Source organism: Denticeps clupeoides, chromosome 5, assembly GCF_900700375.1.
Source record: "Denticeps clupeoides chromosome 5, fDenClu1.1, whole genome shotgun sequence".
NCBI classification, from domain to species: domain Eukaryota; kingdom Metazoa; phylum Chordata; class Actinopteri; order Clupeiformes; family Denticipitidae; genus Denticeps; species Denticeps clupeoides.
In genome coordinates, this window is record NC_041711.1 from 15,800,553 (window position 1) to 15,827,699 (window position 27,147).

Genomic DNA, 27,147 nt, shown 5'->3' on the forward strand with positions numbered 1-27,147 from the left:
CCTAATTGAACTGTCAATCCTGCACAGAGCTGACCCCGGTGCGTGCACTAGAATTAGGGCTTATTGTTGTTTGACTTTCAACCTCTGACCGCAAGAGATAAATGCTGTGCTGTTCCGCGCCATTTTCTGAATGGGGAGAAGTGTACTTTTTTGAAAAATTCAATATTGCATTTACATGAGTTAAAAAGCAGTGTAATGATATGCTCTCGTGTCTGACACACAGACACATTGTGTGTCCATGAATACTGCATGAAACATGTAAAGTACTCTTTTTTTGGTGGGGGGGTGGGATTAAACAGAAGCTGACAGCAGTGCTGTTATTAACTGTTATTATTCCGTGGCAGGGATGCAGGCGCCTCCCAAATTAAAGCAATTTCCTGTGGCCGTGGTGAGCAGAGCGGCATGGACTGAGATGGTGTATAATTAGCCTGCTCTGTCAGTACTGATCCCTTCATGCGCACATAGTCTCGCACACATCCCTGTTTCCTTTCTATCTCCTTCATCCTGCTCTCTGGATGTGAGGTGAAGGCAGGGCTGATGCTGAGGGAGGCAGGCATGGGCCGCGTTGTGTGACGAGAGGACTGACATGCTGAGTGCTGACAGCGTGGAGATCCGCTCGCGGGCACCGGCCAAGTGCAGCTGCTCCACTGGACATTGTGGCACACACACACACACACACACACGCACACACACAGACTCACGCACTCATGGATTAACTAGTCACACACACAAATTCTAAGTAATGACACATATGCACACACCTACCGCGCTTCCACACACACATACATAACCACGCATAACACACCAAGAGATCAGAGGCCATGTGATCAGAGGTCATCCTTCGTCTCTCTGCTTAGACAGAGGTGGGGTGGGTGTGTAGATGGGGGTGATGTGTTTCTGTCAGTGACATATCTTCATCCACACCCATCAAGTTGGAAACTATTTTTGCTGAATTGAATAATTACAGTTGTGTACAACTGCAATTAACTGACGTGTAATTTCCAAGGGACTCTCTCTCTCCCTCTCTCTCTCCACTTACATCTGATCCCCCACAGATTGCTGTATTTGGGACAAGTCCCACAAGATGTCAAGCCACACCGATTCCCTCTGTATGTTGAGTGCACACCAACTAGCCATCAAAATCCCAGAACTGCGTTATTACACAGCATAAAATCTGTTGTCTTGCTGATGTAATATTGCACCATCTCATGCAGACCATTTCTCACGTTGCACAATTTATTGTGCAGGCAGTTTTTGAGGCTAATAAGGTGTGGATGAATCTTATTTGACGGCCAATTAAATTATGTGTGACAAAAATAACATGACTCCATGTCATGACCTGGGATCGAGTGAGGGTGGACGGACACTTCCAGGACTTTCTCCCGGGGGCGATCTGTCTGAGTCTGAAAAGTGAACAATGTCCCATGTCCCATGACATGCAGTTATCCCAATCTCTGGAGATGGGGGGCGTGTCGTAGGGGGCGGAGCCGGCACCGACGTGACACTTCATTAGTGAATTATTACTACAATGGGAAGACTGATATTTGTAACCTATAATCTTTATAAAGAAAAATAAACAAAAAAAACAGTAAAAAAAATTAGACTGCAGCCTACTGACAAAAACATGATATTACATACTGTATATGCAGTATAGTTGCATGTTTTTGCAAGTTACAGTAACCAAATTGGTCAACACAGGGAATTGTCATAAAGGAGTTCATTGATAAAAGCATTAGCATTTGTTTAGAAAATAATTTCACGAATCCTGGTGTTTTATTGGTAATTTTGCTAATGATATGTTGCTATTGTCGGTATGCATATTAATGTCTCAAAGCAAGCTCAATAAGATTTTTACTTTAGTTTCTTATTTTTCCATTGACTTTACTTGTGTAAAAAATGCTGTGCAAAACACTACAAATTTTTAGCTCCTGGCTATGAGGACAACCTGTATCAATTACGCAAGGAAAGGAAATGAAGGAGGAAATCTAAAGGTGGCAAATTCATTTCATATGACTGTGATGTTTACCAGGAGTGATAAAATCATCATCTCCAGATGTTTTTTATTCTTATGATAGAGGTGGGCAGCACTCTGTTGATACACTGATCATACTGATCTGTTATTTGTAGGGCAGTGGTGGCCTAGTGGGTAAGGGAGAAGACCCGTAATCTGAAGGTTGATGGGTTTAAATCAGAGGACACATTTCGTAATGTTGCTGTGTGTCACAGTGACTTTCACTTCATCTCTAACCGTGAAATGATGCTATCTTTGATTTTTGCCAGTGCTGTTGCTTTTATGTGACTCCAGAGAGTACTTAAACTTTTTAAATATTTGTAGCCCTGCATATAGGACTCTTCCTGGATTTTAATGAGTACAGCAGTTCTCTATAAACAGGCCATAACCGCTGGTTGAAAGTCCCAATGAAACCCCTCACTTCAAAAAGAAAGAAAATAATTATTGTCTTTCTTGCATTATCCTGTCCCAATTTCCTTTCTTTTCCTGAGCACCCCAGCCATTAATGATTTTTCTTTCAGTTCCTTATTTCAAACCTGGGGTTGATAAAAATCAGTTGGTTGTACAGTACATAATGTGGCATGGACAAGGGAACAGAAGTCAGTAGCTCTTTCTGAGCAATTGATTTTTTTAAGTGATGCCAGGTTAACCCTTTTTTCCTCATTAGGTCCATGTGAGGCTCAGTGGCATCACAGAGTTAAGACAGTTAATCTCAAGATTAGGAGTAGGTGGTTGAGTGTTACGATCAGATTATGGATTTAGTGCATAGTAGGGATCGGTCCATGCCACAAGACAATCATCCATGGTCTGCCATTTGCCTGCATTTCTTCATATGCGGGGGTTGTTGTGAACAAGCCATTGTTCTCAGATGTACAGAATCTACAGCCCTCTTAATTCCTATATCAATCTTTAGATGTTGTAGGGGGCTCAAGGGGACGTTGTACTGGGTGGAAATTAAAGCGACAGGAGAGGAAAACCAGAGCTAAGTGCATGTGCCATATGTCAGCACAGGAACCACACATGTGTGTTTGTGTGGGTACGTGTACCCCTGACAGCGTGGCATGGTGCCTGTGTTGAACAGCTTGGAGGTCACAGTGCGGCAGGGTCACATAATTACCACGGCAGGGCCTGTTTTAGCTCTGTTTAAATGGGTGTATGTGTGTTCAATATGCATCTCTCTTCTTTCATTTATAACCCCCCCCCTCCACGTTGCTCCATTGTGTGCGTGGCAGATTGTCATTGAGTTGTGGAACATCGGCTGTGTGCGTGTGCTTTTGTTACTGCTGTCTGAGCCAAATACATGGCTTTTGGGGGGGCTGAGGTGGGTGGAACTGGTCCTGGCTTCTGTATGGCTCTTGTCAGTGTGTTGAGTAATGACAAAGGTGGAAAGGGGGGTGGGCGGGGTTTGGGGGTATGTTCGGGGTTAAGGGGCACAGGCCAAGCATCTCTGTCGGCTTTGAGGGGACCCAGATCTGCGGATTTTCCGCCAAGCTAAATCCCAATCCCACCGTGCCACAGCAGGAGCAAGCGTGCCTAATGAGTGCAGCCCGAGCAATCGGAGGGCAACGTCCAGCGAGATGCCCCCCTCAAAGTCACTGGGGCCAATCAGCGGCGTGGCTCTGCTAGCAATGTGCACACAGGCCCCAGAGGGGGGTGATGAGTGGGGCTTAGTCATAACCGCAAATATCCAGACACAAGTGGCCATGACCACTAAACCAACAAACGTGCACTGCTGCATTGCGCTGTCATGCTGGTTGGCAGAAAAGAAACAGCTCCACGTGACTGTGGTTAATTTCTGGACATGATCCTGCTCATTTTGGCTGACCATTATTTTCAGAAAAGTCTTCAATAAGTGTTGTATGGCCGTGTGTTAAATTTGCATAAATGTTTTCGGAGGGTTAATTACCGCAGTATCAAGCTTTGTGAATTATGTTCAGTTAATCTATGTATGCTTATGGTAATTTGTCCTAAAATGGTCACATTTGCTTTAAGTATTTGCTACATTAACGCAATTCATTTTTTTCTCATTCATTTAATGTCAGATTTTAATTGTGAACATCAGGTTATTTTCAGATTTTTACAGTCTTTAGCAACATGTGATAGGAACTGGCTGTCTTCTTGACCAGGCCATGGCCCTGATAATCTGTGAATTGCTTCTTACGCACACACACACACACACACACACACACACACAAACACACACACACACACACACATAAACATAGGTTTTAGAGGTTTGGAATTATAAATGCAATCACAAATATTTATCATCATAACATCAGTAAAGGTAACATTTAATCTTATTTATTCAGTCTTCATCTATGTTAAATTAGCTTTTTTTCAGACAAAGGGCCAGCAAATACAGTGGGCACAGAAAGTATTCAGCCCCCCCCTTAAATTTTTCAATTTTTGTTATATTGCAGTCATTTGCTAAAATAATTTAAATGATTTTTTTCTAATGAATGTACACACAGCAACCCTATAGACAGAATTGTTGACATTTTTTGCAGGTTCATTAACAAAGAAAAACTGAAAGATCACATGATGTCTTTGTGAGGTCCTCATTAAGATGTGGACACAAATCACCCACAAGTACTCAAGCAGCTTTTTATACCCTACTGCAGGTTGTGGAATGTGTTCTAATCTGTGTGTGCATGAAGAAATATGAACGATCAGGATGGTCAGAATGAATGACAAGTGGTAAAGGCAAGTCAGGCCCTTGAAACTGAAAAAACACAGCACAGCTTGGAATGGAGTGTCCAAGTTCCAAGCACATCCTGTAGCCCGAATAAATCAGTCACTTAGTGGAGCAGTGAAAGGCTCTCCCAGGGTAGAAAGCAGATCCCAGGTCCTGCTATGATTAGGAGTCACTTGGCAAAACACCCATGTGCGTGTATTCCTGAGGCTTTGCGCAAAGGTGCCTCTGGCATCTGCTTGACTGTGGAGGTGTTAAAATAAACTGCATCTTGGGAAACTGGGTCCGAGGTCACCACCATTCGTGAGTCTCACTTCTCGAAGAGCATTTCAAATTTTCTGCCAATTGGGTGCAACTCACTGCAGCGAATGACCTAGAGATTCCCATAGTGGGATGCTTGCAGGCAGAGGTGGAGTGTATGGGGAAGACTGTTGGCTGGAAATAGGTCTGGAAAGGAAGAAGGATGGCAGGGTAAGATTTAGCTGTAATTATAAGAGATTGAATCAGGTGATTGCAATGAATGAAAAGACATGGCAAAGATGGCAGTCACTATCCCCTTTGGACTCTTTGCTCCAGCTACTTTTCAAAGGCTAATGGGCATGGTGCTTTTTTTTTTTAAGTGATTGTCACATGTGATACACAGCAGCACAGCACAGTGCACACAGTGAAATGTGTCCTCTGCATTTAACCCATCACCCTGAGTGAGCAGTGAGCAGCCATGACAGGAGCAGTGTGTGGGGACGGTGCTTTGCTCAGTGGCACCTCAGTGGCAGCTTGGCGGATCGGGATTCGAACCGGCAACCTTCTGATTCGGGGCTGCTTCCATAAACCACTAGGCCACCACTGCCCCTGGGGGTGCTGGGGGAGTTATTATCTTTGTTGGCACTGCTCATATACCTTGATAGCATTCATAGTTTCTCTAAAGACTTTGACAGCCATTGTGAGAGCTGGTCTTAATGTAGTTGAGGCAGCACGGTCTCAAGATGAAACCAAGCAAGTGTTGCTTAATGAAGCCTGAGGTGAAGTTTGTAGGTCACATAATATCTGCTCATGGGCATTCAAGTGGACTGAGAGAAGTTCAGGGTCCTCAAAACGTGGCAAGTGCCCAAATCAGTATAGGAGGCGAGTCAGGTTCTACAAACAGGGGTTGATAGTGGTGTTGAGGTGGAACAGTGCATATGTGTGCCTGAATGCTTTTGACAAGCTGAGGTATAACCTAATGCACCCACCCAGACTGCCGATTGACATCTTAGGGGGAAAAAAGGATCCTGGGAGGGTGAAGAGGTTTGACAACTGGATGAGTGGGGCAAGAACCATCATGAGAGACCAAGTGCTTCTGCAAATGAATTAAATTCTTTGAAATTTCAATGAAGAATTAATTTTCTTTTGGCCAGGTACTGTTTAATTTGTGTTGGTGCCTACTCACCCACCATATTTTGTTTTTTAGGGCCAAACCGTGGAACCACTTTTTTTTTTGCTGGCGTACGCTGCCAGTCAGCTACATCTCAGACAGGATTCCTGCTACATATGGGTAACTGAGATTTGCAACAAAACACTTGCATACACAGCCCGAGATGAGCAAAATCAAATGGCTGCATTTGCTGTACACATACACACGCTTGCACATCTTTGTAAGAGGTCACTGTAGCAGTGCCCACATTTCCACATTTCCTGGAAGTACTTTGAATGACTTTATTCAATTTAAACTGGTTCCTCTACTTGTTTTCTTTATTTTCATGTTCTGCAAAAGAGTATGTATTTCAATGTATTATGGTTATGAAAATGTACATTGCTGGAGAGGTGATTTGAGTTTAACTCTTTAACTTTCAGCAAAGTAGAATGTCTTATACTCATGTGTTTTTGTTGGTGCGTTTTCTGCAATATTTGAATATGTTTTATGTGGTGAATTTTCCATTTAAATCTAATTTGAAACCCAGCCATTAATTTCCTTGTTCTTGGTTTCGAGGGGTTTACTCAAGGCTATCCTGTGGTTTTGGGGAAGTGGGGGTGGTCCTTTAGGGGGCCGGTGGGGACACAGTGACAGGTCCTGTAGCCCTATTCGTCATAGCTGGCTGGACACACAAACTACAGAATCGGAAACCACCTGCTTTTTCACCTTAAAGCATGGGGCCATTAGCACTGGGTGAGGGGGACCTAGATCCTGTCCTACTCAGTTCTTCTTAGCTGGACCATAGGTATAACCCCTACGGAGGTGTCTACCCTTCTGTCATATGTATCTAGAACCCTTTTCATACAGTTCTGACTCATTCAGTGAAACCAGCGAGAGATTATCTTCTCACTGTGTGCCAACTTTTAAAAGTCACTAAATATAAAACTTAAACTTGCTACTGCAACCTTATCAAATAAACCTTCGCTAAAGCAGGATCTGTTCATTGCTGAAGGCTATTGGAATCTCTCATACTCCCTTCTGGAGTTTTAAATCTCGAGAACTTTTTAATGTGGCCGGGGTGCTTATGACTAACGGTAAATCCTTCCAGCTACTTGGTGTGATTAGAAAGCTCTCCATTCAGCTTCTAAGACTGGAGATGTCTAGCGCGGCGCCATCTGATTTGCGTTTTCTTGCGTTTTTAAGGAGCTGGTGGTGTGTAGATGTGATGTCAGCAGATGTGTCTTATTCACAATCACTTGCTTTTTAGTTCATCCTCTTTTGCGGTGGGTTCAGACGGCAGACCTCTGCCAGTATCCAGTAGTGGTTCTTGTATCAGGTTGCTTCTGGATTGGGTGTTTGCTTTGTGAAATCAAGCCATTACGTAAAAAGCAAACTGCCGTTCTCCATGTGTAAGCTCACAGCTCAGAACTTGTGCCCAGTTTGTGGGAACCATCTCCTTGGCCACAGTGTCATTGCAGTGATGGGAATGGTGTGTGGCTGTGTGTCCTGGCATTTGTAAGGTATATATAGCTTATAAACTGGACAGGACAGTACAAGTTTGTTTGTTATAAAGTGGCCATTGAGTGTATACTTGCGCACATGTTATTTGATGCATCTTCTATTCACTGCTGTTGCAGTAAATTTGTATTGACTGGTTTTAGACAAGCAGTAGCTAACAAATGTACAAAATATCTTTTGTGCCAATGTATGCTATAAGTAAAACAAAAATCAAATAGGTTACTTTTACATTTATGCCATTTATCAGACACCCTTATCCAGAGAGACTTCAGTAGTTACAGGGACAGTCCCCCCTGGAGTAATTTAGGGTTAAGTTTCTTGCTCAGGGACACAATTGTTGGGTCTTCAGGTTCATAGGTGAGTGTCTTACCCACTAGGCTACTACCACCCCATATTATAGTAATGTGAAAGTGAAGTGATTGTCATTGTATAACACTGCAGCACAGCACACAGTGACACAACGTCACACAGTGACACAACTGCCCACTGCTGGTGAGCAGTGGGCAGCCATGACAGCTGCCCGGGGAGCAGGCTACCTTCTGATTATGGGTCTGCTTCCGTACTGCCTAGGTCATCACTGCTCCAGTGGTGACAAATGTTTTGAAGGGATGTATTGTAATATTTAAAACCACAAAGCCTGGCATTTATGCATCATTAATGTATGCATGAAGTTAGGCAAAAGAAACTTTTCTCTCCAAAGCCTGGGATCTACAGAAGCTTATTAAACATTTAAGTGCAGCCTGAACAATAGATACCTTGTTTAAAACAGCCTTTAACAGGAGGTTGGCTTTGATTGCAGCCAGATTTTGGATCTGTATCCCAAGACCACCTGCTACAGAGTAATCTGCAGGAATTCCCTCCTCGCTAAGTTTTACTAAGGCGGAGGGTTACGCACAAGCTGGGCTCATATGATTGGTTTGTCTGAGTTGAGCCGTGTAGTAAACAGTGTGGGCAAGTGTTGCCTAATGGAGATCACCTTGGCTTCATGGCTTCAGTGCAGCACAGTCTCAGAGCCACCAACATATACATGATGAACCATTTTGTTCATCATGTTAAAATAACACCAGATGCCCATCGTGGTTTACTGTCCTCAATATTAAAAGTACATAATAAAGTTGGAATTTACAGTGGGGGAAATAAATATTTGATCAACAGAAACTCAACAGTGAGAGAAAGATTCTCAAGAAAATCAGAGTGTAGGATTTGCATGAATTAAGTATTTGATCACGTACCAGGGACAATACTGTAGACTGACACAAGAAGATAACAACTGTGTTGCTGCGTCACAGGTGACAACTAATCAATTTAATTACTTCTGTAATGCAAATATTTCATGCAATAAAATGCTGAACAACATTTAAAAACCACACAATGTGATTTCGATGGATATTTATTCTGGATATTATTGAGGGTGCCCCCAACTCGTACGGCGCATAAAGGCCATTTACAGTAAGCCCTGTCTGCTCGCCAAAAGAGGCCAGTATAACAAACCCAGACACGTGAAGGTGCTCCAGATGCAGATTTTTTACCCATGATGAAGCAGTGTATCAAATGCTTTTCCCCACTGTATATATAAATATCATGCAAGTCTCAAGTATGTATAACTGACCACAATTTAAAAACATTTCGATGTTTGTTCATGAGAGTGACATACTACTAAATACCGCTGGTTTATGAATGAACCTGTGTCTGATAAAGACCAGGTTGCAGTGCCGAGTTTGAAGGTAGTTCTAGGTTCCCGCCCTGCCAGGGTAGTGCTGTGAGCTCAGTAATGTATGGGCTATTGTATCACCTGTAGAGAAATCCCCGTCTCAATTTACCTGCAACACAAGCCCTGTCTTAATGGAAACAGCACCGCTGGGGCTGCACTCTTACCTCCTCACATAGCTAGTAATCATGGGAAATTTTTTGGGCGACCATGGGAATCAGGGCAGCACAATAATGGCAAGAGATAGATAAGGTAATTACAATAAAAAAAAAAATGCAACAGTGCATGATTCTTGCAGTCACACTTAGTTTTTACCTCTCCTTTTGGAATGCAGTAAAAGTTATTTCTAACCAAATGGAATGTAAAGAATATTCACTGCAATGTCTTCAGCCTTTTGTGAATTGGATTAAAGGTCCCCTGGCATAATTTTTTTTTTGCTTTTATATAGGTCTTAATGGTCTCCTAATACTGTATCAGAAGTCTCTTTCTGAAATTCAGCCGTGGTGCCACTTTGATCCAGTCCCAGAATGAGATTTCACCAGGACACACTGTTTCGGTGTCTGTAGCTTTAAATGCTAATGAGGAGGAGAGAGGCGGGACAAGGAGGAGAGCGGCATTCGCAGAAATGACGTCATCAACACCATTCACCAACAACAATGTTTGCCGTAGACAGGAAGTTGTGTCAGCATTTTTCTAGAAAAAGTTTAATGAACTCGCTGGTTCTTCAGAATCTTGCGTGATGGAACTAAAAAAAACATTTGTGCTCATTTTTACATCAAATCACCGAGTAACTGCAATGCTTCACACGTTTAGAAGCCATGACAGTCGGTGGAGATAATGTTTTAGGGGAGGTTGTGGGAAATTCTCTGGATGTCACAACCATGGTGGCATGACGAGGCCGGTGAACGGAGACGATGAGAAGAGATGACGTGGAAGAAGGACGCATTCGCATGATGTCACGGTACCAGGGTTTATTTGTGCGGAACAGGACAGGGGAGACATCTGGTAACGGGTGAACGTGTAACACAACAAGGACCCGACGGCGAACAGAAAAGACACAGGTGAACACGATTAGGGAACATTACACACGACAAACAGGAAGTAACCTTTCCCCTTATGACAACATAAGGGGACAAATTCCGCTTCCGACCATCAGAGCTGCCGCTCCCTGAACAGCGAAGCAGAATGGCCGAAGCCTATCGCCATTTCTAGCCACTGCAGGACCGCAGACAGGATAGGGGAACTCGTTTTAATGTTAAAAACTTTTCATACTAGGGCACCATTAATGGTTGATTGGTTGTGAGGCGATAACGTGAACACAGGCTGCTGTAGACCGCGTCGCTGTGGCGCACAGCCACTTTAGCGCAGCGACTGGGTGAAAAGAACAGACCCAGGGATGTGGAAAGAGGGACGGACGGCCAAGGAATCGAGAGCAGGATAAAAGAGAGAGGCGGAGATTCCAGTCAACCCCACTGTCACATCGATACGACAACAGCATCACCCTCTCCTTCCATTAGGCTGTATAGCATGCACTTTCTCTCCACCACCCTCTCATTCTCTCCATCCCTATCTTTCACTCATTTCTCGCTCTCTCTCTCTCTGTCTGGGAATAACTCACGGTGTGCAAGTCAGGCCAGTACGGATGCACAGAGAACGCTTCCCATTTAGGCTCATTTAAAAAAGGATAGAATGTTAATACCCTCAGAGGCGTTTCATTAAAGAAGGAGGACATTTATTCACGATAAAATCCAGTTTGTTTGTCAGCAAACAGACGGACAAATCTGACCACCTGAGTGTGAGGCTGATCACATTAAGCATGCTGGATTTCAGAGCAGAAGAACAGAAGCACACACTTATTTTGGTGTGGATTATAAGGACTGTGTTAATGACGTTTTGCGATTTATATTTGTGTTTTGTGCATTTTTTTGTGTGCAGCAATTCCACACAATTTCATAAAATGACTGGAAAACAAAGCCAGTGTTAAATAAAATGTGACAATTTTAGAACATCACCTGTACAGCACTGTAAAATAAAAAGACTGCACTAGCACTGAACACACTGTACACAATCATCTGACGTTAGCTGGCATGAAAGAGGCGTGGCACAATAAAGGTTACAAGAATGGACAGATTCTAATTTATTAACACCAGTAGATTATTATTGCTGTTACATGTAAATATTGTATGTAAAAAGGTACCAATGTTACAGAAAACCCCAAATAAAAGAAAGGACAAATGGATAGAGGAAGTCGAGTTGAAAAGTCAGGTGCCAAGCTGCAGAGCAGTAGCTTGACCCTTGAGAAACAGGGAGAGAAAGCAAGACTCAGAAACTGGGGGGGGGACCCCAACTCCCCATGGCGGAGGAAGTGAAGTCCACAAGAGAAAACTCTTTTATACATTTGACTCCCAAACAGTTCCCGCCGTCCAATCGGGATTTGTCCTTTGATGTCACTGCCTTGTCTTTCTCGTCATGACACCTCAAGCCATTTGCTGGCTTTTGACACCACTTGTTTGGGGGATGTCACAGCTTGACATAGATACAGGCGGGGGACCCTCACGAAAGACAAAAGCACAAAATGCCATGGACCTGGGATTTCCCATCTTACGGCACTGATTAAAAATCATGACCACGTGTGTTTCTTAGGCAATCCTCACATGTGTATATATTATAAATAATTAGGGCTATGAATGAATTGTTACTAATTAATCACACAGTTTGCAATGAACACAGTAAATATTTAAAATGAATATGATTCATTTTGACAGCGCTATAAAAATATTTTGGATGATTTATGTGGTAAAATTTTCAGTAAAATAATAAGATGTAGTGATCAAGTGTGGCAAGCCTGCTGCAGTGTTACTGTCTGTAGTTTTATGCTGATAATAGACAGGTAAACACCGCCAGCAAGGCCGGACCCAGATGACGAACGTTCAGGTCTCAGTGCCCCAGTTTGGCCTCACGTGTAATTATGAGAGTAAATACTCACGAAATAACACATTCGCTCCTTTTCTATCTCGCTTTAACTGACATTGACCAACCCAGCGGTCTATATAAGCCATGTTTGTAGGCATGAAGGAGCACCAAACACGGACACGCAGCACTGAGGCGAGTGCACGAGCACCCCCAGGGCAGCCGTGGCCTCGGAATCGGCGTGTTACACTCCTCCTCTGCCTTCCTTTCAGTCCCAATAAATTCTTTCATTTTCCCTGTTTGTTTATTAAAATGTGCCAAAGCTTTCAGTTGCTGCTGAATTATTAAGCATTGAGTGTCCTGACCGGAGGTTTCCAGTAAGTAGGTCACTGTGTGAGGCTGATGGAGACCCATGGATGTAGAAATGATTGAGTGGGTCTCGGTGGGGCGTTTTACGTGGACCAGTGTGGCATGCAGATCCTGCGTGTGTTCTGACCTCCATGTGCACCATGGGTAATATCACCGGGAGCTGGGATCAGGACACACACATTGGCTCAGTGTCACGGGTGGGCTGGACATGGCATGAAGGAGGACGCATTCGCACAATCACAGGACAGGGGTTTAATACAAAACACACGAGACAAGGGAACATCAACACGCACAATGACCCGACGGCGAACAGACACGAACAGGATAGTTATATACAATTATATAAATATACACCAGGTGAACACGATCAGGGAACATTTCACAGGACAAACATGAATCTCCGGTCCGGACTCCGGATCCGGAGTCAACCCCTGCCGGTCCGGATTATGACACTCAGTGATCTAACGCACTCGCCCATTCTCAGAGCTTTTAAATTATTTTTTTTTAAAACCGCCATGAATAAACCAGACTGTGTTTTGCTTCAAAAATGAGTATCTCCAGCACCTTGACTGTGTCGCGTGTTTGTAGCAGCTTCACATGTGTCTGGGTTTGTTATACAGGCCTCTTTTGGCGAGCAGACAGGGCTTACTGTAAAATTGGGAACAGGACCGCTTGGCTCGACACGCGAGATTCGCCACAGATTTCCCTCCAGAGAAGAGCTTCATTCTATAGAATCTGTAGTATTAGTCTTCTTACGTGTGACATCTACAGCAGTGCATGTAGCTTTATTTGTAATTAATGTCCCTGGTTGGCATCAATAGACGATTTCTTTTTTTTTTTTAATGGAGAAGGAGGTGGTGGTTCAGACAGCAAAGGCTCTGTGAAGAAGCCAGGAGACGTTGAGCCTGTGGGCAGATCCGAGGGTATCTGGTTTATATGACTTTCCCTTTGAACCACGGCTTTATCAAAAGTGATAAAAGCAAAACCATATGGTCCCACATCAAGATGTTTTCCTTTCCGTTATCCACCCTTTCTTTCTGTTCGAAGAGCGTTTGCTTTATTAAAATCAAATCTGTTGAAAATCTGCTTGAAGCACCATTTTTATTTCTGTAGATTGTCATGCATGCTTTGTACTCTCCTTGCTCTTCTGTGTATGTGTGTGTGTGTGTGTGTGGGTGTGTGTGTGTGTGTGTATATATACTATATATATACACACACACACACACACACACACCTACACAGAAGAGTATGTATGTATATGTATATATGTATGTATGTATTTGTTAACATTTACACACTACACATGCTGCTTGGTGCATTAATTTGTGGTTAATGGCTTTTTCGCTGGAGTGTGCCGAACGAGAGCATCCTCTGCACACTGGGCTCCGGTTGGCGAACATGTCTTCCTTGCGCGTGACCTACATTCGGCAGGGCTCTGGTTGTTAGCACGAAAGCGCCCAGCGCTGAGTTCATCTCGCCGTGCTCCCTGATTGGCTAGCTATATTCCAACAGTCAGCCAGGGTGTACTACAGAGAAGAGGGGGTGGGGGGAGCGAGGCGGCTCCAGTCTATCTTCTATCCTCTAGGCACTTTGAGGCAGAGGCAGTGCCGGTGCAGGGCTGCTGAGTTTGGAGTTTTTTTTTTCTGTTTCTTCTATGGGGCGTGGAGGCTGGGTGAAGCTGGAGTTTAGTTCTGCTCTCACACAGAGAAAAAAGGCGCTTAACAAGATATCAGCGCAACGACATTTAATGATTTTAATCCTTGAGACATTTCCACAGAGATTAGTGCGAGTGTACTGTTCACAGTAAATCATGTTGAAATAATATATTTTACAGCAGGGATTAGTTATGTTTGTTTATTTTGGCTTCTTTTTCGAATGAACTGGCACCTTAGTGACACCACAGATGCCGGTGTGTGCCAGGCACAGCAGGCATGAGTGTATTTTTACGCACATCAGGGTCACCGCAGCACTGAAACACCTGAAATAGAAGATAGAAAGTAGAAAGATCGCTGCATGGGTGTGTGTCTGGGTGAGTCAGGGGGATCTGGACCTGTGCAACATTGTGCTAACATTTCAGAGCATATGGTCCAGCTGTAAGGGCAGCACTGTCACCTCACATCTTGGTTGGGGTTAAAATCCGGTGTCTGGCTTTGTGTGTGCAGAGTTTGCATGCTCTCCCAATGTTGGCATGTGTTGCTACTGGGCTATTCAGACGACCTCGGGAATTTCTGTGGTCCTTGTGACCCGTGACTTGGGTTCGGGTATATGCAACCCAATTGTGGATTAAGCATTTACACAAAATAAGTGTGAGAAACAAAGTGATCCATATGAACTATGGAGACTAGTGGAACTACGACCTAGTTGTGCTTCATTAAGTGATGTGAATTTTTGTTTTATATCAGCATACGATTTATGAACATGTTCCCTCATCACAAAGCTCCAGTGCCTGATCTGAGCATCTTAAATGTGAGGATTCTGGCTTGCCTTGTGTCTTGGGGGCAGTGGTAATCAGAAGGTTGCCGGTTCAAATCTCGACCTGCCAAGGTGCCACTGAGGTGCCACTGAGCAAAGCACCGTCCCCACACACTGCTTCCCGAGCACCTATCATGGCTGCCCACTGCTCACCAAGGGTGGTGGTTAAAAGCAGAGGACACATTTCATTGTATCACCGTGTGCTGTGCTGCAGTGTTTCACAATGACAATCACTTAACTCAATTAGTTTCACCTGAATCAGCCTATTGTGTCCATTCCCTTCACGTGTGGTCATGCATTGCCACAATCACAACCCATATTGTTTGTTGATTTGTTAATGCACCCGGTCGTCCCCAAAACAGGGTGATGCACTGACACAGTGAAGATCATTTGATGGTGCGGGCAGTTCTGTTGGCCCGATTGATGCTCTGTTTCAGGCCCTTTTTTTCAAATTGTAATGCAGTGCTTTGGTGTCAATCTCATTGTATTTAATTCTGGCCTGATGAACTAACCCTCTAAGGTGTTAATTATCATCAATGACATGTTTTATACCTGGCCCTAAGAAACATGCACACATGCCTTTAAACACATAAACACAGACACTCACACAGCCCAAGGCCATGCTGACGTCGAGCAATGTGATTACTACTCAGGGAAGGTCTCTGGTCGCCTCTCGGCTTCCGCAGTGCCGACTGCACTCCACCCTACTGCAGTGGCATCCTCCCTAACACGCGCACACACACACAGAACACACACTCACACACACACTCTTACTGAGGCACACAATCAGCTGACACTCCCCAGCAACATGGCAGTGTGCACTGAGAAGAGCAGCTCAGCTGTGGGGAGGAAAGGCACAACCTGAGCTAATCAGACAGCACAGCCTTCCACATCCGTTACCGTTTTTTATGGGATTTCAGTCAATTGCAGAACCAAGAAGAAAGAAAATCCATCAAACCCACTGGAATTAAGAGCATATTTTTTATTCTGTATGCAATGGCACCCCACTCTCTGCAAGAGCATAACAGAGTGTGTGCTGCCCCTTGAGGAGAGAAGCTTCTGGAAAGCACTCTGTCTGAAATGGTTGGCAGAAGCGTGGGAGAGCTGCTTTTGTCAGTGGTGTTTTCTATTTTGGTGGATTTTGGCTGTGCGCGAGGAGGAGGTGTCAAAAAAATTTATTCATTCAGCAAATGACTAAATACTTGCAAAGCATACAATTAAATTTGCTTTGGTTGTTGCTGAAACTAGAATTTTCTAGAATTTATAAGAAACATGCCTTTGTGTGTTTATTTGTGCGGATCTCTGCAGATGGACGGCCCTGACGTTCAAATCATAGAGTCATGATCATGACGTTTCCCCGGTAATCTTGACCAGATTTTCTTGTGCTCCCAGATTACCTTGATTGTTTAGTATAGTATAAATGTATGCTTGCCATGTCCGGTCCTCGTTCTGTCAGTCATCTTTCTACCCTGTTTCGCGTGAGTTTATTTTAATGCGTCTGTGTTGAGTCTTTTTCCTTCCCACCATGCGTTTACTATACATAGATATACAGGGGCAATAAAAAGTCTACACACCCCTGTTGAATTTTTTTTTCCAATATTTATTTGTGACCTATACAGTTCAAGTGAGTACATTAAGCTGGTTGCATAAGTGTGCACACCCTTAAACTAAGATTTACTATCAGCCCAGTATCTTTTTTTGGATCCAAGTGCCGTTAAGGGAGTCAGGAAGGTTCCTGTTGCGTTCACTGGACGTATCATGATATGTACAGGAAATCTGCCCCAAACCAAAACAGTCTGAAAACAGACCACCAGAGTATGCACTTCATCCACATCTGGCCACCCCCATCTCACATTTATTTACATAGCTGAGGATCCTGATGCCCCTATGCTGGGTTGTGTTGAAAATAATTCTGCAGACATATGATGTTTGTGGAGCTGTCTGTGTATGCGCTCTGCTGGTGTGTGGAACCAAATATTCGTACAAACATGGGGAAGTTACAGCTACAAAGGTTCGTGTAACCTTCCCTTATACTGAGTGGCTTATACTAAATTTCAGAACAAATTAGCTATTATTAGCTAGTCCTGGCTAAAGGCACAAGCAACCCTCCCAGATGCTGACTGTGCATAGGAGATATTGTGGAAGTATGGTAAATAAGTAAGTAAATAAGTGCATGTGGTATCGGTTACAACTCTGTTACATACGTTCTATTACAGTTATAATGCTTTACATGTTTATTACCATGGTGCTAAATGTCCCTAGAAGGGACATTTGACTGTCTTTTTAGTAAATAATTCATAAATACAAGCTTGTCTGCCTTGTCAGCAGTTTTAATGTAAACAGTGAAGATTATTATTAAGTCATTACTGTAATGGCCAGGTGTAGACGGTTAATAAGCAGCTATGTTCTTGGCTGCCCAAGTACTCATATGGGGTTTTGGGCACTGGTGCTTATAAAAAAGCAAACTGTAGTCAAGTTCAATGCAAAGCTTTTGTTTCAGAGTTGGATCGGGCACATGTTCATTCGTTTGTCTGCACACCCCCACGGTTGCAGTGGAACGGAGAACTCTGACTCGTTCGTGACTGTGCTCTTTTCTTATTGGTATTTTTTGACATTGTACCGCTGGGATGCCTTATATTACATTACACTATTTGTATGTTTGTTGCTCATTTTAGTTGAAATGATTGACAATGAGTAACGTGTAAAAGTGAAAGTGAAGTGATACACAGCACAGTATACGGTGACACAATGAAATGTGTCCTCTGCTTTTAACCATCACCCTTGGTGAGCAGTGGGCAGCCATGACAGGCGCCCAGCGAGCAGTGTGTGGGGACGGTGCTTTTCAAACCGGCAACCTTCTGATTACAGGGCCGCTTCTGTAACCACTGGGCCACCACTGCCCTGTGAAAATTGTGCAGTATTGGGTTCTGTGTGTTGCTGGGTGATCATGAGAATTTCAGATGTATTTTAGACAGAAGATTAAGTTATTTCCTCTTTACAACACAAGGGGCTACTGTTTGAAACCAATTGGAATGTAAAACTGAATTTTGTTTTTATATTTATACATTTTCAGCCTTTTGTCAGCATGACAATGTTCTTCTGACTGATATTAAAGTAAATGCACATATGTTGCTTATAGGTGTCAATTCTTAATTATGTGTCTGTGGTCCAATTCTTCTCTTTTGCTGTATTGGTCTATAATAACATTTCAATCCTTTGAGAAATGTGTGGCCAGTGCATTCTTGTGTGGTCCAGATGTTCAGGCTGAACTCCAGGATTTGATTAAATTATTTTATGATCTTTAGTTTCTGTGTGGTTCAGCTCATCAGGCTGCTCTACGGGTTGGTTTCACTCTCAAAAGAGGCATGCATGAAAGGCTGCCAAGGCTGTGGTCTGTGCGAATTTCAACTCCCTGTCTGAGAAAGGCATGGCTGACAACTGAGGGATTTATTCTTCTGCAGTAGGTCTGCAACTATTTTGATAGTAGGCTAGTCTTTTATTATTCAATGGCTAGTCTGATCATAAATTGCATACTTATAAAATGTCTCTTATTTAGCTACTCTGTGTACTCTATTCACCTAGACAACTCGCAGCTCTCTTCTTCTGCAACAGCCCGCAACCTTGGCGTAACACTAGACAACCAACTCTCCTTCTCAACTCACATCAGCAATGTTTCCCGCTCATGTAGATTCCTTCTCTACAATATCAGACGAATCTGCCCTTATCTGTCAACCCAGGCCACCCAACTACTGGTTCAGTCCTTAGTAATCTCACGACTGGATTACTGTAACTCCCTTCTAGCTGGTCTACGTCTATGTACCATCCGACCTCTACAACTAATACAAAAAGCAGCAGCACGACTGATCTTCAACCTTCCCAAATTCTCCCACACCACCCCTCTGCTACGTTCCCTCCACTGGCTCCCAGTATCTGCACGCATCAGGTTCAAAATACTGATGCTGGCCTACAAAGCCAAACATGGAGTAGCACCATCCTACCTCACAGCCCTTATTACACCTCGCACTGCACCTCGTATACTCCAAGCCTCCAGTACTGCTCGCCTGGTCCCTCCATCTCTGAAGGTAAAAGGAAAACATTCATCTAGACTCTTCTCTGTCTTGGCCCCTCGGTGGTGGAATGAGCTTCCCCTCGAGGTCAGAACAGCTCAGTCACTGAGCACCTTCAACGACAGCTCAAGACCTTCCTCTTTAAAGAATATTTAGATTAAATTGTAATTTTCTTGTTGTCGAACTTGTGTACAGAATCTAGAACAGAGTGAATAAAATAGATGTATTCAAAGTTGGGGTCCTAGTGAACCAGAATTGATCTCTTCATCAATGGTAACTTAAGCACGTTGTAAGTCGCTCTGGATAAGGGCGTCTGCCAAATGCCGTAAATGTAAATGTAAATGTAAGAGCAGAGACTGTGAAGAACAGCGTAAATTTCTGGCTCCGGGTGGTGGTAGCCCATAGATGTTGTGTTGAATGGGGCCGTCTATTGGAGCGAATGCGTCAACACAGCCGCCATCTTGGGACAGGGTAGCTCTCCCTTTAAAGGAATGAGCGTCCATTGGCGCCAAGGTGGAATACAGAATTAAAGATCCATAAAACAACAAATTTGAGAAGCAATTTTTATTGTTTTGGTTCGTCAGATGTGTATTTGCGACCGAGACAGGAATAAATTGATCGAGAAGTGTATTTTGAAAGTATAGCATCAATTAATGTTCAAAATGTACTCTGCATATAGGTATTTTTTCCAATTTTATTCTGGCTGTCTTCAGCAGGAACAGGTGGGCTCAGTTTGCAATCACCAGGCATCCTGCAAACACAACACAAACACAGAGCAGAAACACACCACAAAAACCAGGATGTAACACCTGTAGCATTACTACTCATACATTTATAGCTACGTGTTTATGCAAATGAAAGGATTTTTTATATTTAATATGAAAGATGAACACCTATTTACCTGCTTACTTGGAAAGAAACTATAGACAGCAAGGTTAGTATAGTTAACGAAAACGAACGATAAAACTAAAACTAAAATTGAAAAAGCATTTTTGTTAACTGAAATAAAGAGTTAAAAAAAAAAGAAAACTAACTGAAACTGTTTTGTGTGTATACATGGGAAAGGAACGTGATACTACAGCATCCATAATGGACTGCTTCCACCGCCGACCAAGTAGCTGCTGGCTAGTAAATCCGCAGGAACACCACAAATGAGAAGCAGCATTGGTAAATATGTTTATTAAGACTGGAATGTCTACACGACTGTGTGACTCGATTACCTTCAAAAAGTTCACCACTTCACTCGAACCAAAATTAAAAACACCCAGAGCTGCAAGAGTCAATAACCTTATCGGAGCTAAGATGGATAAGGCTATTCTGGTGATTTTGATTCATGCACCTGACAAATATCCTAATTTACAAAAAAAAAAAAAAAAAACTAACACTGTAACTAATAAAAACTAAACAAAAACTAAGCAATTTCAAAATATCAAAACTAATAAAAACTAGTAAATCTGCCTCTAAAAACTAATTAAAACTAACTGAATTTGAAAAAAAAAAATCTAAACGAAATAAAAACTAAAACTAATGAAAAATCCAAAACTATTATAACTGTGATAGACAGGACAGGTCCATACACAGAAGCATTTTGTATAGATTCGTCAAGAACTGCAGTATATATAGGTGTTAGAACAGAAGCTGTCTCTTTCCTATGGGGTGGTAGTGCGAAGACACGAATAACGTTATTTGTCGAACACAACATTTCGTAACATATAAAATGATAAAATAAAATCTAACTTGAAATGTTAAGCCTTGATTGTAAGTCGCTCTGGATAGGGATGTCTGATAAATGCTGTAAATGTAAATTTTGATTTAAGCTTTGCCTTATCTATGGTAAATGGTCCCAGACTTTATTATGTGACGATGCCTGATTTGTGGCTGCCATTCCTGTCACTGAATGATTCTCACCAGAGTGTGCTGTATTGCACACATCCCAAGTCACCCAGAAGTTCTGGATATCTCCTGAGTATTGATAGTGGCTCCATAATGTTGAACAATATTTAATAAAAATAAAAATGTAATAAAATGGAAGCTAGAGCAAGGGAATGCATACATCGTGCACTTGAAAGAAGTGAGAACATGATGGAATGAGAGAGAGAGAGAGAGAGAGAGTGTGTGGATAACTGCATGTGTTGCCTCTTCAAGCAGCCCATACAAGACAAAGAGTATCCTGATTGGTTTACTTCAGTGCGGGTGGGATTTCATTTAACTTCTTGAGGACAGAAATTAGGATAACAGTTATCAGCATCATGACAGAGGGAGAGAGAGAGTGCACAGGTAGACCTGTGCGCGTTGTGACGCATTGACAAGACGAGTTCTGAAACCAAGATGGAGTGTTGAGATTTAATTGAACCGCTTTTCCTAGTCTGAAAGCAAAAGTGCAAATTTGGTCTGAAATTGGCTTCACTCATCCCCAATTATCAAAAATCAAATTTGTTGGTGATCATTTTCATCATTTCGCCCCTAGTCTGAGCCTTTTTGCAGGATCTCCTCGGGCTCCGCGTTTACGGCCCAGTCTATTGAAGCACACCTGTACCGTAAAGTGCATGTCAGGACTGGCCGAGGTGTCTCGCTGTGCTCTTTGTACGGCAGTTAATTGTGCTGTAGCAGGAATAATTTGTGGGGTTTAAGAGGAAAGAGGAAGAGGCGTGCAAGATTAATTACAGAAGAGCTCACCTTTTTACGGCAGGCGTGAATGAAGGGCAGTTAGAGCGAGGATGAACAAAAGCTTATACTAAAACTACACGCCCCTCATCTGTGTATGTCAGGCAGGCAGCAGACCTGCCCTTTCCCATCCCACCCTGCCCCCTCCCTTCACATCCTTAAACATGAAAACAGCTAATTTTAGGGCACAGGTCCATGGGGGTTGCAGGTAAGGTCTATAAAGCAGGTGTGCTGAAGGGGGATGGAAGGGTTTGATTCATGCAGGTCAGGGAGAGGTCTCCTGTAGTGGAGTACAGTCAGAGGAAATGCTGTGGGCTATGCTGCAGACACATTGGACAGTTTGAAGGTATGTCTGGCATGTGTTGAGTAAAAGACTGTAGTCCAGCTGTTTGTCATCTTCTAGTCTTCATCAGTGGTCCCTTTGTGACCACGGGGGAAATACTGGCTGGACTGGCAGAATGAAAGACCTTCTACCTATATAACCTTGAATCCCACTAACACACCAGTGTCACAGCAAATTGTACAAATACACTAAGGATTACACTTTACATCTTTGATTGTCTGTACGTCGCGCTTTAGTAAGACCGGACCCAGCAAATTTAAATCAGCATGACCATCCTGGACTGGAAGCAGTAACAGGCCCGTAGCTGCTAATGGGTGACTCACGGAGCTTCAAGCTGCCAGCGGATCAGGCCTTGCCAAGCCAACGCTCTCGCCGTTTGAGGCGGCCGCTTCAGCCAGGCTCCTTCGGCCGTGCTAAAAGCTCACCTGCTGCGCTCTAGTGGCAGAGCCAAGGTCAACTGGCTGAGCGGCCCGCAGATTAACTGTGGATTATCTGAGAGGCCAGTATTATTCCAGCCCTATGGAGACGGCGGGTTACAGTTGCCTGCTGGGTTAGTGATTGTTGATCTTTGAATTGTGTTGGTGGAAGTGGTGTCAGAAGCAAGGTGGGCGCAGTCTGTTGCTGTAGGATTGCTCTATGGACGGGTACAATTAGATGGCTTTTTAGACCAGCGATTCAATCAAGCAAAAGGACCTGAATGTGTTTAAAAGTAGCGTTAATTTGCTTCCTCATCAGTCTTTACCCATGGATCACAAGTGATGACCATGTGACGATGTACAGTATTTATATTTATGTTTCTGGCATTTATGGCATTATTTCCATTATCCAGAGCGACTTACAATCAATAGTTACAGGGACAGTCCCCCTGGAGACACTCAGGGTTAAGTGTCTTGCTCAGGGACATGATGGTAGTAAGTGGGGTTTGACATGTGACTTCTTGATGTGCATTCTTCCTTTTCAATATTCTTACTAACACCCAAACAAAACCAAAGTCCTAAAATGTACAAAATCAGTACTATAAGAACCATGATTTTTGCATGTTTCTTACAGCTATCTTTCCATATCAGAGACTCAAACCCAGCAATTCCCTAACATGCATTATAACTGCGGTATCAGTAGGATTCCATTTCCTGTGCTGACAAATATGTAAAGTCTAACGTGTAGCTATGCAGAAGCTGAGCCAGGCAAAATTATACAGGAAAGTGGTTCACGTTTCAGAGGGAACAACATTCATAGAAAACCATCAGTGCAGAGGGCTTTTTTTCAGCATGGATTATGCCTGGTGCTCTCTGTGGGTGTCCTTATTGGACCATAAGGAGATTAGGGGCGTACCAAGCACTGAGCGCAGGGCCGGACTGAACCATCTTCCCCTGGGTCCGATGCACGGCAATGCTGGTAAGCTGATGGGGGAGAGGGAAAGCAGGCCCTACAGATGATGTGCTGGACACTACTGCAATAGAGCAGGTGCGAGAATCGGGAGGTGGCTGTGTGAGGAGGTCTCAGGTGAAGAGATGCCTTCTGTCATGGTGCTGGCCTGCTGCGTTCCCCTCAGATCACGAGGTATGCCCCCCCCATCCCCTTCCTCTCTCCCAATTTCTACAATCCATCGTATTTTTATCCTCTGTATAGACAAGCATACTGTTAAACTCAGCATGATTTTCAGTGACTTTACTTCAATTTACTTTATTCCTTTTTGACATTACATCCAGAAAGAGCTTTTTAAAGTGCAGTCTTTTCTAAAATCTGATGTCCGTGGGCCAGTTTTGTCTTTATTCGTGGTGTGGCCATTGTAGTACAGCTGCTGTAACCTTGTGGTTGGTTTATTTTGCCGCTTTCTCATTTTTGGTGTGGAACGTTTGTCAGAAAATAACGCCTGAGACATTATATAGTTTGTATAGTGAGGCAGTCAGATTCTCACCGTCTCCAAATTTGTCTCAACCAGCCACAACTAATTACAGGTACTAGGGGCTATCTGGCCGTTGCACCACATTCTCTAAAGCTGTAGCCGCTTTCAGGGTTGTGGCCCTTTTTTTTGTGGTGGAGTCACACTTTGCTCTGATCCGAGTGGATTTGAGGAGTTCAGTAGTGATCAGGGTAGGAAGGGTCTTTGAAGAATTTGTCATCTCATTTCCTGGGGGGCTTGGCACCCTATGAGCGTAGTAGCTCATTTCACGCTACCTCACAGTAAAATTGGCCTCCGATGACACTGCAAGTGTCCATATTTATTTGTAAAAGTCCCAGGACACTGTACCGCTGTCACTGTACCTTTTAGTGATTCCCGTAATAATGACTGGGGTTAACGTCAGTGCTGAAGCGGATTCATTGTAAAATGTTGGGTGGATTGCAGCATTTTTTATGCTGAACCCGCGAGACACACATCTCGGTGTGCGTTGTGAGCAGTGAGGGTATGGGCTGGTTATTAACAGGTATTAGATGCCCGTTCGCTGCTAGCCAGCTGTGAGCGTGAGCCCCAGCCCCCACTGTGCCCTGTGATGGCAGGAGAGTCTCGCTGACAAATGAGTGAAGCTTCTGAACTGGGCTCCATCTGTGCCAGGCAACCACCCGGGGTTACATGGAAGTAGCATGTTTTTTTTTCTTCTTTTCTTTATGCACATAGAAGTGGGGATGTAAAACGATGATGTGGAATTAGTGGAATTTACAACAAACTGAAGATCTGAGATCAGGGCCGGAACATTATCTTTATAAAAGGTATTTCAGCATTTTGCTGTGCTGGGGATGATTGTGGGAATTTGTTTAATGAAGCCCAAACCCAGGTGAAAAGATGCCCAGACACATGATGTGTGCTTTAAAGTCAGCCTTTGTTTTTGTTCTTGCATGGCAAACCAGAATCTGACAGCATTTGTAACTCCATCACCCTTCAGTGTTGTAGATCTTTCCTGACCTCCTCTTCACAAACTAATGAGCCAGAAATATATGCAAAAAAATTTAATTTTTTTGTAATAATGCAGTGTAATGGATTTGGGTATAACGGATTACAGTATTCCCTCTTCTTTCTCGTGCTGATTCTTGTCAAGTGATTGTCACTCAGTGGCGGTTTGGGATTCGAACCGGCAACCTTTTGATTACAGGTCTTACCCGCTAGGTAACCACTGGCCCTTCAGAAAATATAGGAGTAAATATCCAGGAATTAGCCTGGCCCGGAGTTTGAACCTCTAATAATCATGTTGTATGATGTGTGGAGCCCAATACGCCATGTTTCTCATGCACTGATTCTTCTCAGCAGGTTTCTGCTGAAGCCATGACCTAGACTTATATTTTCCAAAGTGTTTGTTGAGACTAATATTCACCTTTACTGTTTAGATCAGATGCTTGAATCTGGTAGCTCCACCAGGGTTAGATGCTGTACTTTGTAATGGGAAGACAGGAAGTGCTCTGTTCCTTCCAGTCAAACCAGTGTGGCCGAGATTTGGAGATGGGAATATGCGTGGTGACCACTTGAGAGGCAGATAAGAATCGGACACCGGTGGTATGTTGCCTCATTAATGGCAGGTTTCGGCGACTCGCTGTGATCCAGCGGGGGAGTTTGTTAAGTAGTTCTGTTTGATTGCATTAGGGGGAGTTTGTCAGCTTGGCTGTTGGCAGCAGCACAAGCCCTGACTCACATTGCTGACACGGCACCTGCGGGAGGTGCTGTGGGGAGAGAGGGAGGGAGGGAGGGAGGGAGGGAGAGGAGCAAAGATAAAAAGAGTGAGTGATAGCAACCGGACCAGATGCAGATCGCTCCTCCACTCTGCCACAGCCCTCGGTGGGCTGACTGGCAGCGATATGGGTAACTCGCAGAAGAAACTTCCTGCCTCTCAGCTTCATAAGCCGAAGAGGAGGAAGAGTAGCGAAAGTGTGGGGCGGAGAGAGGAGGACGCTGCAGGTAGGGCTTCTAAAGTTGAATGGCTTAAGAGCACTGCCATATTCCCACCGCATCCCTGCTTTTGGATAAATGACGCCTCACTGCAGCCTTACCGCACTGCGTTCTCTGAAGATAGGTCAGTGGTCTGTGCCATGTGACGGCGAGACTCGTAAGCAGTTTCCGATAGAGCAGCATGCCGAGCAGCGCCGTCTTCAACACACACGAGCGCTACACAAGTCAGAGCAGCAGACAGCGCGGCTGTTAAGATGCAGGACGGCTGCTGGTCATGAAAGGTGCCGAAATGTTGATACGTTAGAGGTCACGTCTCTGCCCCCTAAGACGCGTTTCCTGGTGAGGCAGAGGAGATGCCATGTTAGCAAATGATGCTGATTCATTGAATCCGTTTAAAATACTGCATCCTCAGATGTACCGCCCTCATTACCACACATCACGGCATTCTGTTTGTGTCTGTGTGTTTGCTTGAGTCTGTGTATGGGACTGAGATGACAGTCACTCATTTCATAATTAACATCCAATTTAAATATACATTTTATTTCTGAACCAACTTGACATGCTGAGGAGCCAAAGTTTCTGTGCTTAACCATAGAGCTAGTCTGACTGGACCATATATCAAGGCGTGAGAACCATTTGGGCAACGTCTTGGCCGAGATATACAAATCAAATGAAATCTCTTAATCAACCGTTTCTACTGGCAAAAGGATATGAACAAATTCTTAATAATTTTACAGTTGTTAAACAAAAAACAAATAACTTAACAGCATGTAGACACCCCTCATGAAGTTAGACAACAGCGAAAATATGTCTGCCATGGGGTTGAGAAGCACTATGGTGTGCTAAGTGATGTACAAAGCTGGGCCTTGCTGTGTTTCACCTAAGTGTGAGTGGAATTCACCATCCTTTCACTATGTGACTATATGGTGGAAGCATAAAATGTGTTTTTTGCATTAGGATGGTAATCATCTTCTGATAGATATTTGGCAATTCACTGTAAATTAAATATGAAGAGTTGCCTGGATACGGAGGACTCTGGGTTATTCGGGGAGAGCTGTGTGCGTCGAATGCTAATGGACAGATGATGCTTCATGAAAAACAGGAGTAGAGCGGGAGGATGAAT

General features: G+C 43.6%; 1 protein-coding gene across 4 annotated transcripts in view; it reads left to right on the top strand.

Annotated features, from left to right (window-relative positions):
* The window catches only part of nhsb (Nance-Horan syndrome b (congenital cataracts and dental anomalies)), a 55,130-nt gene that overhangs the window by 12,763 nt on the left and 15,220 nt on the right, over positions 1 to 27,147 (top strand). The window lies entirely within an intron of this gene.